The 18884-nt window shown below is 41.4% G+C and overlaps 1 protein-coding gene and 1 pseudogene across 2 annotated transcripts in view; one reads left to right on the top strand and one right to left on the bottom strand.

Moving 5' to 3' along the window:
• The window catches only part of CELF2 (CUGBP Elav-like family member 2), a 931997-nt gene that overhangs the window by 152919 nt on the left and 760194 nt on the right, over positions 1 to 18884 (top strand). The gene's annotated exons all lie outside the window — the stretch shown is intronic.
• LOC100341548 (rab GDP dissociation inhibitor beta-like) overlaps positions 1 to 18884 on the bottom strand; it is a 201749-nt pseudogene that overhangs the window by 162306 nt on the left and 20559 nt on the right.

Below are 18884 nucleotides of genomic sequence, written 5' to 3'. Positions count from 1 at the left end.
CATTGGCTGGGCGATGCCCTAGCCAATTTGATCACATTGTGTATGCATGCTCAAGCTGAGAAGCGTCCAGGAAATAAAGATCATGTGCATTTGCACCAAAGTTCTGTAAAACTCTGTGCAAGAACATCCCATCGCATCAGCCACACAAGAAATAGCAAAGTCATATACCAAGTGGAAGGCATGCTTTTGCATGGATTCCTTTAATCAATCCAGAAGACTTAGTTCAAAGAGCAAATACAATGAATTATTTGGAACTGCAATAGAGCCTTAGAAATTACTAGCTTGTAATCCTGAGCCAAAAAGCATTTGCATCATGTGCCTGAAATGCATGATCTATGCTGAGTGTTCTGCCAACATTTTCAGGGCTATAAGTCATTTTACAACCCTGTATGTGACTCAGATTTTTGGAAAGCACTGGTGTTTTGTTCTGTGCTATACTCCTCCCCATCTCTTTCTGTCCCAACCCTTCTGTCCCCATTAAACCAACTAAATTTGGCTTTGGTTTTCAGAGGTAAACAAAAGAGTTACTAAGATTCAGTGGCTGTGTTGGGTTTCACAACTCAGGACACATTTAATGGAAGATTCTGTGTTTCAGTAAAAAAAAATGTGACTAGGGAGACTTGGCCGATTTTACTCCTCTAGGAGTTCTTATGAAGATTAACATTGTAATGGAAAATTCACTGGACAGAGAATAAAAGACCTAAGTTTTCATCCCAGTCCTGAAACTAAAAGCAATTGCAAAAATTACATTGAGTAAAAGTATCCTTTGTCAATTGACCCATGGTAAGTTGAAGATGAGCTTTGAATGAGATGTAACTTCCTAGTGATAAATTGAGGAGAGGCTGGCACCAGACACTCTACGGGCCACTGGCACATATTTTCACAAGTTATAGGGTTTCTGGTCACAAAACAGCAAGCTGACTAGCATTATACAGGTTCAAATCAAGAAACTTAGTTCTTACAACACACCCTAACCAACTGAAATTTTAAGAAACAAATTCTATTGCTCAGTTCTTGAATTGTTTCTTAAAGCTCCCTGGAATTTCTAGAGTAAAAATAGAATATTGAAATAAGAATTTATTGACATTGGAAGTGACTGACTGTGCTCTGATTTCTCAGTGGGTCTGGGAAAGTCTGGCTCCTCATCCATCTAGAAAGCATGGTTTTGTGGAAGGACATCACAACTGGAAGACAGCCGGTTTGGGTTTAGACTGGATCTGTTAAGAACAAGCTGTGCAACCAAGGGTGAGCAGCTTATCCTCGCCTTTTTCTGAAGTTCTTTCGGGATTGGAAATCCCATGCCTATTTTAATCAAAGGAAAAACCAAGAAAAAGATATTACTGAGATCTTTAAACACCATTATGGAATTATGTGCTCCCCATAAATATTCAACAGCTATTTAATGCTGGAAGCTGGTCCTTGACCAAGAGCAATTTTATTTCCTTACTCAGTTTATAACCTTAGCAATATTCCTAACACTAAAATATTCAATGAACATTCTGCGTCAACCAACCGCTTGAAATGAATAATGTAAATGCTCTTTGGTGCACCTCATCATGTGTTTCTGTTCAGGTGTTTCATTTTTCACAGTGTTACTTTTTATTTATGTAAAGAGAATGTGAAAAAAATAGGAAACAGCAGCAAAATGAGCTACCTGACAGCCTAACAAAATGCCTGCCATAGGAATTGTGACTTCCATTTGTAACTTCCAGGTTCAAACTACAAGTATTGAAATTACAGGTTTATTCTTTGATAGATCTCAAAGCCAAGCATATGTAGAATCCCATTCTCAAAAAGCAGCAGGTGCTTTTCATTCATCCTGATTTCCCTCCAAACACAATAGCATCAAAAGAAAAATGCTGTAAGGAGGGAGAAGGGGAGACATTATTTTTTTTTCTGTGTGAATTTTAGAACAGGACTGTTAAAGAAGTTTTCTTCTGCACATGCAAGACTTCGGGGGAGAAATATAAAAGGTGGAGCACTTCAAAACTAGTGAGCAAATCATTTTCAATTAGGTTTGACTACTTGCCCAAGACTGCTAAGGAGGAGAGTCCAGGCATTAAAGCAACACAAGATTCTGTTTTGTTTTTTTTTTGTTTGTTTGTTTGTTTGTTTCAGATACCAACAAAGGGAAGTTCTATATATAACTTGAGTAAGGTCAAGCATTTATTATAACTTTTGCTAAGTCCTAGAAAGCCAAGGAATTACACAGAAGATATTTGGTTTGGGGATTTCCAGCTTAATGTAGCTATTTGGTTTAGATGAGAAAGAGCATTTTTGAATGCCAGATGTGTTTACCTTATGACAACCAGATTGATTCTGGACCAGGGACCCAACATCACTCATCCTAAGTGACTGTCCGGTACTGCAGGCAAAATAACATTCCGGACTTGGCAAATCCCACACGATACTTAATTAGCCTCAATGACAAAATTAGATGCTGCTAATGGCTCTGTTGTTTTATCTCAGAGCTTAGGGGTTGGATGGATCTGGGAGCCAGACTCTTTCATCATCTTTAATGGTTGTTCTTTGAGGAAAGATTTAAAACTCTCTCAAGGTGGAATTAGAGGCAAGGGAAAAAGATCTATATGAAATACAAGCAAATGAGGCCTGACCTCACAGACAGCCCTCCACTTGTGTCCCACAATCAATACTTTCCCAGCTCTCTGGAACTCTCCTCAAACCAATCACTTGCCTAATAGGTCAGTCTAACCTCACACTGAGACTAAATAAATGCTGTGATTTAAAGAATCTTGGGAAAGGTTCTACTTTGTCAAATAGCTTCCCCTATTGCCTGATATCCCTCAATAAACAGCAATGATTCTTAATTTGAATTCATGTATTAACTAGAACTAGAGGTACCTATCCAAAAACACCCCAGGATCTTTATTTTTAAATATATATATATATATATATGGCATAGGAAGCCAGGGAATCTCATTAATTAGCAGAACTAATATTCCTAAATTTAAAGGCTATAGAGTTGAGAGATGGTGGCTATAATTTATGGCCAGGGTTGGGAACACTGGCCAAGGTGGGCCAGGATGAAAAGTAGCCTTCTTGCAGATACAATCTCCCCCTTATTCTTTTCTACCTTAGTTGAACAATTTCAGCCACATTCCCTGAATATTTTAATGTAAGTACAGTCTAAGTGTTGACCTAGGCTCCTATGGCCTTCCTACATTCCAGGTAAGACAATTAAGACCAGAGAGAAAAACATATGTCTTAACTGGGGTCACACAAGTTTACTGGTAACAGCTAAAGCCAGAATCCAATTATTTCATTTTCAATTCAGTAAATAATCTACTTTGCCATCACCAGCATTCCCCTTATCAACTTGACTCTTTGGCCTATCTACCTCATATATTATGAAATAGTATCCCATTCCATTAAGCTGTAGTAAAGCCGGATGGAGAAAATGGCTCAAAGTAAAAAAACACCCAGAGATGTGCTTGGAATGCATAAAATGGTTATTGTCAACGATACCCTTTAGTGCCAGCTGTGCACACACGGTCCACCCCGAGCGAAAGATGCGGAATAGCTGAGGTGAGAGTCATGGTTAGAAGCAAACGGAATGGAAGGGTGGAGGTCTGGTCAAAACAAGAAATCACGGATAGGGAAGTCAGAGCAAACTTTACTGAGGCTGGCTCTATCCCTTCTAATAGAATCAACAGATACTTCTTACACAGGAACAGATAACTGGCACCCAGAGTCTCTTTAGAGAACAGATGGGAGGTAGGAGTTGAGAACTCTATTCTGGGATTGCAGTAATCACATTAGATGCCGTGGTTTTAGCCAAATCACCCAACTGGCTTGTGACTCAGTTCTCTCCATCTGCTAATGTGCTAAAATAATGGGCTGTGCCATCTTCTGCACCTACTTGCTTCACAGATCTGCTCTGAGGAACAACATACAAAGTCCCTCAGAGATATTGCATTGATTCAAAACTACTCAAGGTACAAGGAACACACTAATCATTATGGTTAGGGGAAATTAACTTTAGCCTTTTTATTCAATAAATTTCTGAGACCCTTTGTAAACGTAAATATTATTTTCAAAAGAACATTTGATCCAGAACCTATTTATGTGGATCAATATATTTTCCTGTGCATCATATCAATTAAGATAACTAGTTCAGGCTGAAAGACCCTTTGATATTTTGATCAAAACAAAAAGGTATCAACACAATGAACCTTGCTTTTCTGCAGTCAGTAAAAAAGATCTACCAAAATGAATCTGCTACCAGCTTGATCAAATATGCCACAATGCCCAGAGTTACTCATTAGGATTATAGTTTTAAGATATTCATGGTTTCAAAAAATGAGAATATCCTACCCACACAAGATCCATCTTCAGATTCTCCTTCCCTCAGTGCTTCCTTAAAATGGTGCCAGCTCAGAAAGCCCAAAAGTTTTCATTCTAAATTGTAGAACATGTGTGAATATCATTTTATTCTGTCAGTAGCTTTGAAATGTTTATAGAAGTTATAATTTGAGGGTGGTTTTTTTTAGAAGTGACATTTTTTGATGGTTCATTTAAAATGATTATTGCTTCAAGTTGTTTTTGCTAATGTGTGAGAAGTTAAAATTTTTAAATTTATCTTTAGACACATTTACATGCTCTTAAGGATGGAAGTTGGAACTTGGAAGAAAGTACTTTTGCTTTGACTCAATTCTACTACTATATGCTGATAACATTTTATGTTTATGTAATGTCAAAAGAGCCAATAGTAGATTCAGAAAGGTCAGTAAAATTAGTCAAATTTTAAGTTGGTTGATATAAAGAAAATTTAGTTGACTCAAGTTCTCTTTTAGATCAGTTTCAGTGGTTATGGAAGAAAATGCTAGAATTCTGAGTTATGGTAAGAAAAAGATAGAGATGATGCCACAGTCAAAATAGACTTTTTTTTTTTTTTTTTTTTTTTTTGCAAGCCAGTATTATCTAAATAACAAAAGCTAGAAGCAAAGTGGCCACATTTGGTCTTGGAACCACATTGCTCTCTGTCTTTTAAGAATGGAAGAGTAGAAAAATGTTTGGAGGAGGAAACTCATACGCTCTATGACCCAATCATGATATGAATTGGAAAGAAAGGGTTAGAGAAATGGGTTGTAGTGGGCCACTTCAAGTCCATTTCTCGGTAATCTCCGAGTTGCTGTGTGGTGAGGAGGGTTTTTTGCTGCTGACCACTCATAAATGTGACCAGAGCCAAGAAGACAAACCTGTGCACCCCATTTTGGCACTTGGAGTCTATGGTACGATTTGGAGAAAACACAACACACAATGCCTTTGGGTGCTAACTCTGTAATCAGCCATAGAGACCCATTAAGAGCTATCACATCAAGCAACTTCACCCACCCTAATTTCCTTCACTGAGTTGCTTTAAGCAAACTTTGCATGCCTCTGCATCAGCCCATTTGACTTAATTTTTGAGTTACAAGGATGTCACCTCCAGTAAATTTACCCTAGCAGAGCACTAGAAAATGTGATACATTGTTACATGTATCTTTTAAAATTTATTTATTTATTTTTTTGACAGGCAGAGTGGACAGTGAGAGAGAGACAGAGAGAAAGGTCTTCCTTTGCCGTTGGTTCACCCTCCAATGGCCGCCACGGCCGGCGCACCGCACTGATCCAATGGCAGGAGCCAGGTGCTTATCCTGGTCTCCCATGGGGTGCAGGGCCCAAGTACTTGGGCCATCCTCCACTGCACTCCCTGGCCACAGCAGAGAGCTGGCCTGGAAGAGAAAGAGGGGCAACCGGGACAGAATCCGGCGCCCCGACTGCGGCTAGAACCTGGTGTGCCGGCACCACAAGGCGGAGGATTAGCCTAGTAAGCCGCGGCGCCGGCCTCTTTTAAAATTTATGTCATAAGCAATTGAGATGATGACACTGTTGTAATATGCTATGTTTATAACAAAACATAACATATTATTTCAAATTACTGTTAACAATCCGAAAATTATCCAACCTGATTGTATAGCCCTTTTCCTGAAATATCATGGTGACCATTGTCCTTGTCTAATTTGACTTCTTGGTTTGGTTTTTGAGGCTAATAACAGTGAGACTAGAGACACATGAAGTCTGTTAATTACACACAAACATTGAACTGTGTACACATGTACACACACATCCCTCTAGATGGAAAAACAGATAGATATAGAAACAAAATATTTTCTTCTTTCTAGTTCATAATCAGCTAAGGCAAACTATTTACCAAAATGCAGACTAGACAAGAATTTACTATGCCTTCATGCTTGGCAAGAGGGTGAAGGCCTTCACCCACAGATTATCCAAATATTAGACATGACTCCAAGAAGGTCTATTATCTCAATCTAACATGAAGTTAATTTTAGGAAAAGGAGACTTATTACCCTCTATACTTGTTACGGTGTTAGGTAGTAGAAAAAAATGTTGACAAAATGAAGATTCTCTTCTTGTACACTATTGGCTTGTTAGAATTATTAGATTTATTAGACAATTAGAAGTATTAGATAGACCCAACTATAGAAGTATGATAGTGGCTTTTATCCAAACTATGATAGGTAGTTTTTCCCTTAAAAAAAAAAAACTATTCAAAAGATACCTCATTGGCAATAAATAAATAAATAAACCAATATGCCTATGGGTTAATCAAATGTAATCATACGTTTCATCTTTCATTTTTGGTCACTTGCCTAGGGAAGAGATGAAATGATAACTTTTCGATCGATTGTATAAAGAGATGGAAGCATCAAGGAATACAGTAGAAATATTACACAACTGGAGTTCTAATCTCAGATCTACCACTAATTAGCTATGACCTTCAAGAATTTCATGTGCCAAGAACTCTGCCTGATACAAACAGGCCAGAGAGAAAAAGGGGCAAATAAAGCTTTTTTTTTTTTTTTTTTTTTTGACAGGCCGAGTTAGACAGTGAGAGAGAGAAAAAGGTCTTCCTTCCATTGGTTCACCCCTCAAACGGCTGCTATGGCCAGCGCACTGCGCCCATCTGAAGCTAGGAGCCAGGTGCTTCCTCCTGGTCGCCCATGCTGGTGCAGGGCCCAAGCACTTGGGCCATCCTCCACTGCCTTCCAGGAAGGACCACAGCAGAGAGCTGGACTGGAAGAGGAGCAACCGGGATGGAATCTGGCGCCCCAATTGGGACTAGAACCCTGGGTGCCGGCGCCACAGGAGGAGGATTAGCCAAGTGAGCCGCAGCGCCGGCCAAATAAAGCATTCTTGTTAAAAGAAATAAATGTCTGGGAGAAGCAAGTTCCTGGATAAATACGTGCAAAGGTGCAAAAGTTCTGTTACAGGAGACACTAACAGACTTCTTACTGATAAAAAACCGAGTTTTCTATGAATACGAGGGAATGTAAGACTTATACTAAGAAAGGACTTGTTGATGTCTGAATTACAAGGATAGGATCTTAGCTAGCCACAGTGAGATAAATGTCATTGCTTTAATTATCTGATTAGCATGAATGATCACAAGAAGTAAACAAAATGTAACAAAATCCACAGCCATCACCCATCACCTATTCAAGGCATTGCTATGGAAATCAAACTTTCCCAGCTTAGAAATTCTTAACTCAGTGAGTTTTAAAAGCAGGATTTTTTTTTTTTTAGTGTTTTCCACAATCATGAAGGAATCATCAAGTGGAATTATAAAAAGTGTTCTTTCTCTTGGTGCTGGAAGTAGAATGGGCCATGCGGGGAGATAGGAATTTTACAGTTACTTGACAATATCAAAAAGCAAAGAGAGTTTAAAATGGATATTTACATATAATATCCATGTGTATTTACATTTAATATCATATTGGATTTAATTTTATTACTTTCCAGGAAGGCAATTGGGAGAAAAATAAACACAGTAGAATGTTATCTCATTGGCATGCAGAATCAATATGATAATCACATGGCTGATATAAACTCATAAGAAAATGCTTCTGACATTTCATCGGAGCTTCTTAATTTAGTATTTACAATGTCTGTGTGAAATGATATAGTGGTTTTATTGTTTAATTATGGAGATGGCGAAATGTAGCAGATTCCTGACTTTCCCTCCTTAATTATCATTAGCTTACTCGCAAACTGTTGAATACAGAAGTATATAAGTTGATCCCTTATTAGGTTTGCTATCATTTGTATTTAAAATAAATTCTAATCCTCCCTGCAAGTGCTTTAAAAGGAAAAGCTTTTCCCCTCCACTACGTGGACTTTTATTATGAGCAATAATGTAACACAGGGGTATGATTATGGTGAGATAATCACAGTGCAAAATAGAAACAATGCTTCGGAGTCATATAACTTCCCCAGAATGATCACTCATCCCACTGATGTCCCGTAGATTTATCGCTCCTTCCTGCACGGTAATGAAACAAGAGCTGGATTTTTTGTTCATTATGCTCAGTGTCTATAATTCCTAAATAGCATTATTTGGAAAAGCAAATGTATAATAGAGGGTAAGTCAGAATGAGGGGATAATAATATGCCTTGGCCCTCTCCCCAACTTGTATAGAATTCATGAGAGTAGGCTATAACTCATATTAACATTTGTGGAAAGGAGACTGGGCTTGTGTTTCTAGAGTAATTTGGATTTCAGGATCTGAGAGGTCAACTAATTGCCAAGGTGAATTAGGTTGACCATATGTCTCCACTTCCCCCACCCCTACCCCCAACAACAACTCCCACTTCTTTTTTTTCTCCCTTTTGTGATTTTTACAAATCTTCTTAGTCCTTGGATTTAAATCCACTAGGTGGCTGCTAGCATTCCTACCCTACCTGAGTAACAAAAAAATATCCACACTCCACTCCTCCTACCTCATTTCCCTCCAAGTAAATGACTTTCCCACTCTGCAGAAAGCCACTGTGAAATGTAACCTGTGCCTCTCCCCTAGCAACATCATCCATAATGCAATCTTCTGCAGAAGTTGTTTGACTTTAAAGGTAGATTTATCTTATGGCAAATGGCTCCATTAAAAAAAAAAGGCAAAAGTTATAAAATTCCACTGTCTCTGGACCTCATAGTGAGTGATTAACATTCTCTACAAACTTCACAGAGGCTGCCACAAGGCAATCAGCACGGGAGAATGGATTGAGTCACTTATTCAAGAATAAAAATGAACAGGGTGCCAGGCCTCTTGACAGGGCGAGAGATGAGTGCCGCCTTATCTTCATGTTATTGGCTTTGCCAGTTGCTATCACACTATTAAGATAAGGCAGGTTACCCAGGTTTATAAGCCACCGATTAGAAGTTGGATAGCGAATTCAGGATTTTTTCCCTGCAAGTATTGGCCAGAGCCCAGACAAAGGGGAGTTCGTAAATGACAGATTCACTCATTAGGAAACAGATGCACTCACAAGGAACAGACTGAAGTGCCTATGGGGCTGGACAGAGCTTGGCTACACCTGGCACTTTTGCCATTACATGGTGGGTGGGTCATGATGAAGAAATGGCAACTGATGCAAAGGCAGGCTGTGCAAAGCTTGATGGGATGTGTAGGCTCAATGTAATCACTAATTTGGCCAGCCTGGTTATTTCTGGATCCCAGTTCTGGGAGCTGTGTTCCCTTCAAAATGAAGTCTCCTAAGCTCTAATCCTTGTTCTGACTGTGTGATCTGTTCATTACTCTGATTTATAATACCATGATGTAGAGTCATAAAATACTTAATCCAGCTATGAGGGGTTGAAACATGCAAGAAAGTACAGTTGATTGTTCAAAAATTCCGAATTTACTGGTTCTCCTCCATGCTAAAATTTATTTGTAAACCCAAAGTTAATGCATGTGAAACCGTTGCAGTCATTCCTGGCCATTCACAGAGCAGGAACAACCTGGAGTTAAGTCAACACACATATTCCCAGCCAAAGTGGAACCACATAGTACCATATCCTCTTGTCTCAGCTCTAACACTGTGAACAAGTATTTTCTTCATGGATGGTATAATGCTATGTTTGCTACATTTTTTTATTTTTGCTGATGGTTCTGTCATTTAAAACAACCTGAGATCGCAGTGTTAAAGTGCTGTGTCACACTTCCAGGAGCAAAAAAGCTATGGTATACCTTATGGAGAAGTTCTATGTATTATTAAAATATGATTATTTATCAGTCAGTTGATGAAAGTATTGTGACCAGAGATTTGCAGGAATCTAACCTGTAGTTTTTCAAGGAGCAATGGGAAAATCAGTGTTTGATAATCTGGTGGTTGGGGATAACTTTTAGGCAACAATTCTACCACAAGTAACAAGCATTGGGCTATTTCAGAAAGGTAAGAGCACTACATGATTGTTTTGGTCTTTCAAATTTTTTAACTTAGTTTTTAATTAGTATTTAACAGATTAAACGTGACCTGTAGGTACAATTCTGAGAGCATAGTAATAGTCCCTTCTTCTCTCCCTCCTCTCTGCCTCTGTCCCTCCCACTCTTCTTCCTTCTCCCTTTCTTTCTTTTTGTTTTTTCATGGTCTGAAAATTCTCCTGCAAAGCAAATTCCAAACTTATGTCTTCAAGGAAATGGGAAGATTCCATGACTTCCTGTCCTAGCAACGATTTTACTATTGATTAGATATTGGGCCTCAGCAAGTCTCTCAGTCTTTCTGGGAATAGATTGATCTATAAAAGAAAAGGTTCATATGAAGGTTGCTTGAAAGTTTCAAGTTCTATAGAAAACAATTAATAAATATTTGAATCAATCAATGAATGGAATTCTGTAGTAACCATGGAAAATCCTGCTATGCTGGTGACATTGTTATGAAGCCAAGCCACTGTCCCTTTGGGCAGAAAGAGGCTAAGTATCTGGTGCCTTCCAAGAGAAGGAAGGTGAAACACTCCTTCTCCTCTCCAAGGTTCTCTTTTTTCAATTGAAAGTTTCCCATATTGACCAATATCATTTCACATACATGGAAAGGTTTCTCACATCCCTTGCAGCTCTATCTCTAGAATAATGAATGTTTTGGCCAGATGAACTAATTCCTTCAGGAATAGGGGTTTTCAAAAACAGGGATATGGGGCCGGCGCCGCGGCTCACTAGGCTAATCCTCTGCCTAGCGGCGCCGGCACACCGGGTTCTAGTCCCAGTCGGGGCACCGGATTCTGTCCCGGTTGCCCCTCTTCCAGGCCAGCCCTCTGCTGTGGCCAGGGAGTGCAGTGGAGGATGGCCCAGGTGCTTGGGCCCTGCACCCCATGGGAGACCAGGAAAAAGCACCTGGCTCCTGGCTCCTGCCATCGGATCAGCGCGGTGCGCCGGCCGCAGCGCGCCGGCCGCGGCGGCCATTGGAGGGTGAACCAACGGCAAAGGAAGACCTTTCTCTCTGTCTCTCTCTCTCACTGTCCACTCTGCCTGTCAAAAAAAAAAAAAAAAAAAAAAAAAAAAAAAAAAAAAAACAGGGATATGGCAAAGTCAGGCTTACATGGAAAGCCAAAATAATAGTTAACACTCATTGATTGTTCATTCTGCACTGGACACACTTCTAGGTGTTAAGTCATTTACAACAACACTGCCCGAGGGTAGAAACTGTTGATAACCCCATTTCAAAGTAAAACCGGCAAGGCCCAGAGAGGTTAAGTACCTCCCCAAAGGTTATGTAGCTCTTTAGTGGCTCAACTGAGCTTTGAACTAAAGCCAGGTGGCTACTGATCACTATCCTTAACCACCAGAGGCAGCAGCCTTTCTCTTAGGACATGCAAAGAAGCCGGAGATCTCAAATGTGGTCGGGCTTTGCACAGTGGGTGGGTGGATAAGTTCCACAGAGAAAGAAAGCAGGAAAGGGAGGCCGGAGAGAGGCAAGGAACAAAGCCTGGTTGGGACTCAGTGACCTTGAACAACCGTCCGATAACCTCGCCAAAGAGGATGCACCTCCAATTTACATCAATACTCCAATTCCATTAAAAAACAACAATCACACACAAAAACACCCCTCATTTCTTTTCTAATTAGTCCTAAATTTCTGCACTAGAAAACACGAGGCTCAGAAAGGACCCTGGACGTTACTCTTGACAGCTTCTCTCTCCTGATTCTTTCCCTAAATAAAAACAATCTTGAATTCTCATTAGCTCAGTGGACTTGATACTTCTGGACTCTGAACAGATTTCTAGATGCTGTCACCCTAAATGAAGCTATCAATGCTGGAACCTGCATTGAGCCCAAGGTCACCTTGGGATTCCATTATTGCCTCAGACCACTCTTTGGTGCCTAGGCCTCCCTGTTTCCAATGCATTAACTATGATCCGGAATGAAGGATCCTTGCAAAATCTAAATCTACTGCCACTGCCCTGCTTAAAACCAGTTGACGACTCTGTCCTGTCCTGGGAGTAAGTCCATTTGAAGTGCGTGATGGTCTGGACTCCTCTTCCTACCTACCCTTTGCCCTGCTACTCACCAACTTGATCCCAACACTCCATGCTCTTCCTGGGAGGAGGCATCTTCCTTTCTACTGCCCAGGCTTTGTACTTGCTGGGTCCTGAGCTTTGGGACTCCTACATGGAATTTGCCTCATGAGATTCCTCTCTTTACCCTTTAAAAAAAAAAAAAAAACCTTTATTTTATTTGTTTGAAAAATGGAGTGACAGAGAAAAAGAGGAAGAAACAGAGGAGAGGAGGGGAGAGAGAGAGGGAGAGAGAGAGAGAGAGAGATCTTCCATCTGCTCATCTCTTCCCAAATGGCCACAATGGCCAGGGCTGGGCCAGGCTGAAGCCAGGAGCCAGAAGCTTCTTCTGGGTCTACCCATGGGTGCAGGAACCAAAGGACTTGAGAGCCATCTTCTGCAGGCATATTAGCAGGGAGCTGGATTAGAAGTGGAGCAGCCAGGACTCAAACCAGCAATCTGATACTGGATGCTGGCATTCCAAGCAGAGGTTAACCTGCTACAACACAACGCCAGCCTTTCCCCTTTTATTTTGAGTACCAGAGTGATCATCCGACCCGGGAAGCCAGCCACAACCCATGTGATTGGCTTCAATGATCCCACTGCATGACTTCTGAGCACTCAACCAGGCTTCCTCACAGCTCATAGCACAGTGCACTACAATGGTCTCATTTGTCTCTTCCCCAGAGGACAGAAACCATTTGTCACAGGATACCCAAGGCCTGCAAAACACATAAAGTAAGTAGCATTCCAGAAAATATTTTGTTCAAGTTCTCTGCCACTTGTTAGCTGTGGAACAAAACACTTGGACTTCATATTTCAGCTTCAAATGTGTAGAAACAACATACATAAAGTCTTAGAGGACACCTCACACGTGTAGTCCGTGGGTTAATTCTGCTCCAAAGGAGTCTTGTATGGACAAGCACACTATTTTTGTGAAGGTTGACATGACTATCTTTAGGTCCAGTGTGGACTCCCCAGCTTGCTCAGCCTTCCTGTCTCCCTGGGGTCTCACTGAACTGGCCCATTGCCTGATCTGGAAGGCCTTAGATTTTGTGACTTCTGATTGCCTGAGATGTTGTGTGGTGACAAGCATTTAATGAGATGTAGAATGTTGTAAACAGAGTCAGATTCCTTATGGTAGCTGGCGACGCAGCTCAATAGGCCAATCCTCTGCCTGCAGCGCCGGCACACCGGGTTCTAGTCCCGGTCAGGGCGCTGGATTCTGTTCCGATTGCCCCTCTTCCAGGCCAGCTCTCTGCTGTGGCCAGGGAGTACAGTGGAGCATGGCCCAAGTACTTGGGCCCTGCACCCGCATGGGAGACCAGGAGAAGCACCTTGCTCCTGCCTTTGGATCAGCGCAGTGCACCAGCCGCAGTGCACTGGCCGCGGCAGCCATTGGAGGGTGAACCAATGGCAAAGTAAGACCTTTCTCTCTGTCTCTCTCTCTCTCTCTCACTGTCCACTCTGCCTGTCAAAAAAAAAAAAAAAAAAAAAAAAAAAAAAAAAAAAAAAGAATCCTTATAGTGAGAGAGCTGTCTTGGGACAGTCTATTTGGCAAATTGTTTACAAATGTTTTGGGTAGAGGTAAAATCTCAGGGGCTTAAGAAGCTTCTGGTACCACAGTTCCTGAGAAGAGGACAGAATTATTTCACATACAGAGAAGGGATGGAGAATAGGATTGGAGAAAAGAGACAAAAAGAAAAAGGAGAAGGAACTCACAAGATATCAAAGACAAAACTCTAGGGCAAAGTCGCCAGTCTTAGACACACAGACCAGATTTTGTCCACACCAGTTTTTGTGCACGTTTTATTGGCATAGAGAGCAACATTCATTTATTTACATATCATTTGCAGCTACTTTCAGATAAAAGGGCATAGTTTAATAGGTTTGACAAAAGCCATATGGGCCCCAGAGTCTAAAATAGTTACAATATGGCATGTACTGCAAAATATTGCTGACTCGTGATCTAGTGAAATGGTCAGTGGACAATAGTCTTCCTTTGATAGAATGATTCAGCAGGAATGGGCATTTAACTTAGTGGTTAAGACACTGTTTAGAATACCTGCATCCCATACCGGAGTGCCTGGGTTCACGTCCTACATCCATTACAAGTCCAGCTTCCAGCAAAGGTGCCCCCTGGGGAACAGCAGGTGATTACTCAAGTCCTGGATCCCTGTCATCCATACGGGAGACCTGGACTGAGTTCTTGGCTCTCAGCTTCAGCTTGACCCAACCCTGGCTGTCATGGATATATCTGGAGTATATCAGCATAAGAAAGAGCTCTACGTGTTTGCTTCTCAAATAAACAAAGATAAATAATAAAAAGGGGAATAGCTCAGTGGGACTTTTCAGATCAGAAAGACCTAATGTGCCATTGTAAACATCATAGCTTCCTTGGTTCTTTGAGAAGAGCTAGTTTGTTCATGAAGACTGAAGGACTTGGAGAGGACTTTGTATTTGAGCAAGAGTCAAGCTTCACTTCTAGGACAGAGCATCAGTCTGCGCAGCCACGTGAGTCCGCATATCTGCCAAGAATGTGCAGCAATCCCAGTGAGGAATTGAGTGTGCTCTCGGCAGCGGGGCAAGGGAGCTGAGCCCAAATTTACTCCCCTTTTTGAGGGATATGTAGTGAATTGCTTAGCACAGTGAGCAACACACAAGGCACTCAAGAATCAGCAGGAATCATTGCCATAAAGGTCTTCAAAACATTTGTGGGAAATGGAACTAAAAGGTGAGCTTATGTTGATGTAAAACATTTTTTAACTCTATGCATAATTGTTGACCAAATAGGTATTTTCCATGATGTTTATGAAGACCTCCTCATCTTACATAGACTGTTTTGCACTTTCATTTTCTAGCTGGCAAAATTCAGGAGCAGAAGCAAGAAGCAATTCCTCTCCCACCCCACCCTACCCCACCCCCAAATATTAAAGCAACCCACGTGAGATCTATAACTTACCTGCTTACTCTTAGCCAGGTGTAAAAAAAAAAAAAGAATTTAGGAGAAGAAAGCAAGTTGATTCCATATTGGAAAGAAATGTTTCCTTAGCCTTAAATTTTAAAGGAAATTTCTCATATGGGATCTTGATGGAATTTGGAGTGGCAACAGCCTGAATACATGTTGTGCAACGTGTGAGGGTTTTCCAAGCTGCCCTCTCCCAGGTTTGCCATCATCTATTGTCAGTGGTGGAGGCTGAGATCCAGGGACCCTGTAAAAGTACTGTACGTGTTACTAAGTTATAGCCAGGATTAAGCCCCCCTCGCAACCCCCTCTTATCCCTGTAAAAGATTGTGTATTCCTTGTTTTATGTACTTTGAGAAGCCAATATCAAATGAATAATTTGGTTTTGAGACCTACCAGTAAAAACCATTTCAGGTAACTTGGTGAAGGATTAATCACTGGGTACACTGTGGCTTTTAGAAAATACCTAGGTTATTGCTATAGATTGGGGAAAGAAAGAGCATTTCTTTATTATTTTTTTAAGATTTATTGACTTTTTGGAAAGTCATAATTACAGAGAGGGAGAGACAGAGAAAGAGAGATCTTCCACTCACTGGTTCACTCTCCAAGTGGTGGCATCAGTCAGGGCTGGGCCAGGCCAAAGTCAGGAGCCAGGAGTTTCATCCAGGTCTCTCATGGGTGCAGGGGTCCAAGTACTTGGGCCATTTTTTGCTATTTTTCCCAGGCCGAGAGCAGGGAGCTGGATCGCAAGTAGAACAGCCTAGAAACAAATCGATACCTGTATGGTATGCTGGCATCTCAGGTGGGGGCTTTGCTGCTACACAACACAGAGCCCAAGAGAGATTCAACACTGGGATAAGGATTAGTTAAGGGGTGAAGGAGTGAGGCAGGATGTGTGTTTGTGTACCTGGTTTCGGAAGCAGGTGATGGGGAGCTCCGTCTGGGGACACACGTAAGCACATTGGATGAAATGCGTTCTCTCCCACAGGAGATTCAGTCTGCAACATCCACTCCCGTCAATAGTGCAGTTGTCTCTGTGGTCAGAATTTGAAACCTGTGTGCAGAGAGTATCCAGTGCAGACTTTTCTCGTTCCCTAGAGGGCAGCAAACATGGGTAATCTGCGCAATGAACATATATCAGAAAAGAGCCCTGTACCTTTTGAAAAGTACAAGGGCAATGTGCAAGTTGATTGCAGAGTGATCACTTCATTTTCTCTGAGTTCCCACTCCTAATACCATATTCTGTTTCTGCAAAGATGCTAATCTCCACGGTGAGAGATTCTGTCATTCTCACGATATTATAGTGTTATGCAGCTTCCTTCTTTAGGCAGAGTGGACTGTCACTCTGTTTCCCCTGGCCACAGAAGTCAACCAAAGCTGCTGCATCCAGAGATTTCCTTGGGAATGGTACAGCAGCTCAAGTCGATTCTGATACTTGGACGAGGATACCGGGAAGTATACATGTGCTTAGGCATTAAAAAGCAGGAAGATCTAAATAAACCAAAGAAAATGAGGGGAAGGACTTCCTGAAATATGAGAGGACTTCAAGAGGTTTGTGGAAAATGAAATGAAAAATACAAGTTTAGGAGCAGGTGTTTAACCCAGCAATTAAAATGCCCCGGTGCTACATTCAAGAGCCTGGTTCTGATACCTAGTTCTGGCTTCTGAATCCAGTCTGCTTCTAATCCAGACACCAGGAGGCAGCAGTGATGGCTCTAGTAATTGAGTCGCTGACACCATCATGGGGGACCTGTATTGATTTCTTGACTCCTGGCTTCAGCCCTGTCCCAGCCCACACCATGGCAGGCATTTAGGGAGTGTGTCAGTAGATGGAAGAATCTCTCTGTCTCTGTCTCTCTGTCTGTCTGTCTCTCCCTCTCTCAAGTACTTTTTTCTTTTTCTTTTTTTTTTTTTTTTTTAGAGATTTCATCTGAGAGATAGAATTACAGACAGTGAGAGGGAGAGACAGAGAGAAAAGTCCTCCATCTGCTGGTTCACTCCCCCAACGGCCATTCCAAAGCCAGGAGCCAGGAGCTTATTTTAGGTTTCCCATGAGGGTACAGGGCCCTAAGTGCTTGGGCTGTCTTCCACTGCTTTCCCTGGCCGTAGTAGAGAGCTGGATCGGAAGTGGAGCAGCCAGGACTTAAACTGGCACCATAGGCGGAAGATTAACCTACTGTGCCACAGCACTGGTTCCAATAATTACATTTTTAAGTGTAAGTGCACTTTACTGCAAAAAAAGTTGACATTCCTGAATCATTTTTCTACATAGTGTTTAAAATTGCACTAAAATTTTTTGCAGAAAAATTCACACATTTAATTCCATCTTCCATGAACTTGTTAAAATACTCTCATAAAGGCAAGGATGAGAATTTTTTAAAAAGAGCTTATGTTCACTGAGCATTCACAAGGTACCATTGTCCTAAGTACTTTATAGAATTTATCTCATTTAAATCTCAGCATGACTCTACAAGGTGGGATCCAGTATACCCGATGTATTGACCAAGAAGTTCAGATGCAGAAGGCAATTGAACTGGCCAGTGTCAACCAATGAGTTCAATTGGTGAGCCTGGCCTGGAACCCAGGGAGCCAGACTGCAGAGCTGATGTGCTTAACCCCACACCTGTGAGGCAGAGAGGGCACAGGATGACTCTGATAACAGTGGCCTCAGCTAGTTTTACTGGATTGACTCCTGTGCTCGTCTCTGCAGCACTGACTACACAGCCAGTGTATTTTTTTTAACATCTCTGTATCTTGGACTGAGAAAGCATCAGATGTGCTAGACAGTGTGCATTAGGAAGAATATTACCAAGAGCCCTAAGCAGATCCCTGTCTCCAAGGCCTTTGCTTCCTTTTTATCGTCTCCTCTGCTTTCGAGACGGTTGACGTGGATCATAGCTGAGCTTTGCACAAATGTCTGCAATCCATACCGGAAATCTACTCCTTATCAATTTGTACACTCCTCAAGCAGAAAGAACTTTCAGCACCTTCCGCCTTTCACCTCTGTTCCAGTGCCTGTGGAGCACATTTACAAGTCACAGTGATGTTTCCATCACATTGCCTTCCTTGCTTAAAAGACATCTCAGCATCTGCACGATTAAAATATTTTGGTTTTCAGCACAATGAATTAGTAAGTCTTGCTGCCTTAATCAATTCACAATACATCCGGCTAATTTGATCAACCCATACATGATGGATTGTAAAAATGACCCAAATGAATGCCACACCATGTCGTCAGCATGGAAACAGAATACTAGTACTATGATATATGTTGATTGCAGGAAAGTCCTCAGGGACACAGTTCTCAAATCCCAGTAGATCTAGAAATCGATGAACAACATAGTCCATTCAGATGTTTTCCTGGAGTTTGACAAATTAAGACAATCATCCTGGGTTCTCAGAGTTTTAAGAGAAATTCTGCACTGTTGAAATGACTCATGGATAATATTCTCCCTCCAGGGAGTGAGAGGAGAAGGGGCAGGTTCACAGGGACGTGAAGTGGCAGATGGCCGGGGAAAAGGTCCTAGTGCTGCCACTTGTGTTGTTAACAATAAAATAAGATGTCACATAGACACA

This window comes from Oryctolagus cuniculus, chromosome 13, assembly GCF_964237555.1.
Source record: "Oryctolagus cuniculus chromosome 13, mOryCun1.1, whole genome shotgun sequence".
Taxonomy (NCBI): Eukaryota; Metazoa; Chordata; class Mammalia; order Lagomorpha; family Leporidae; genus Oryctolagus; species Oryctolagus cuniculus.
Note: the sequence above shows the minus strand (reverse complement) of the source record. Positions and strands in the feature narration are given on the sequence as shown.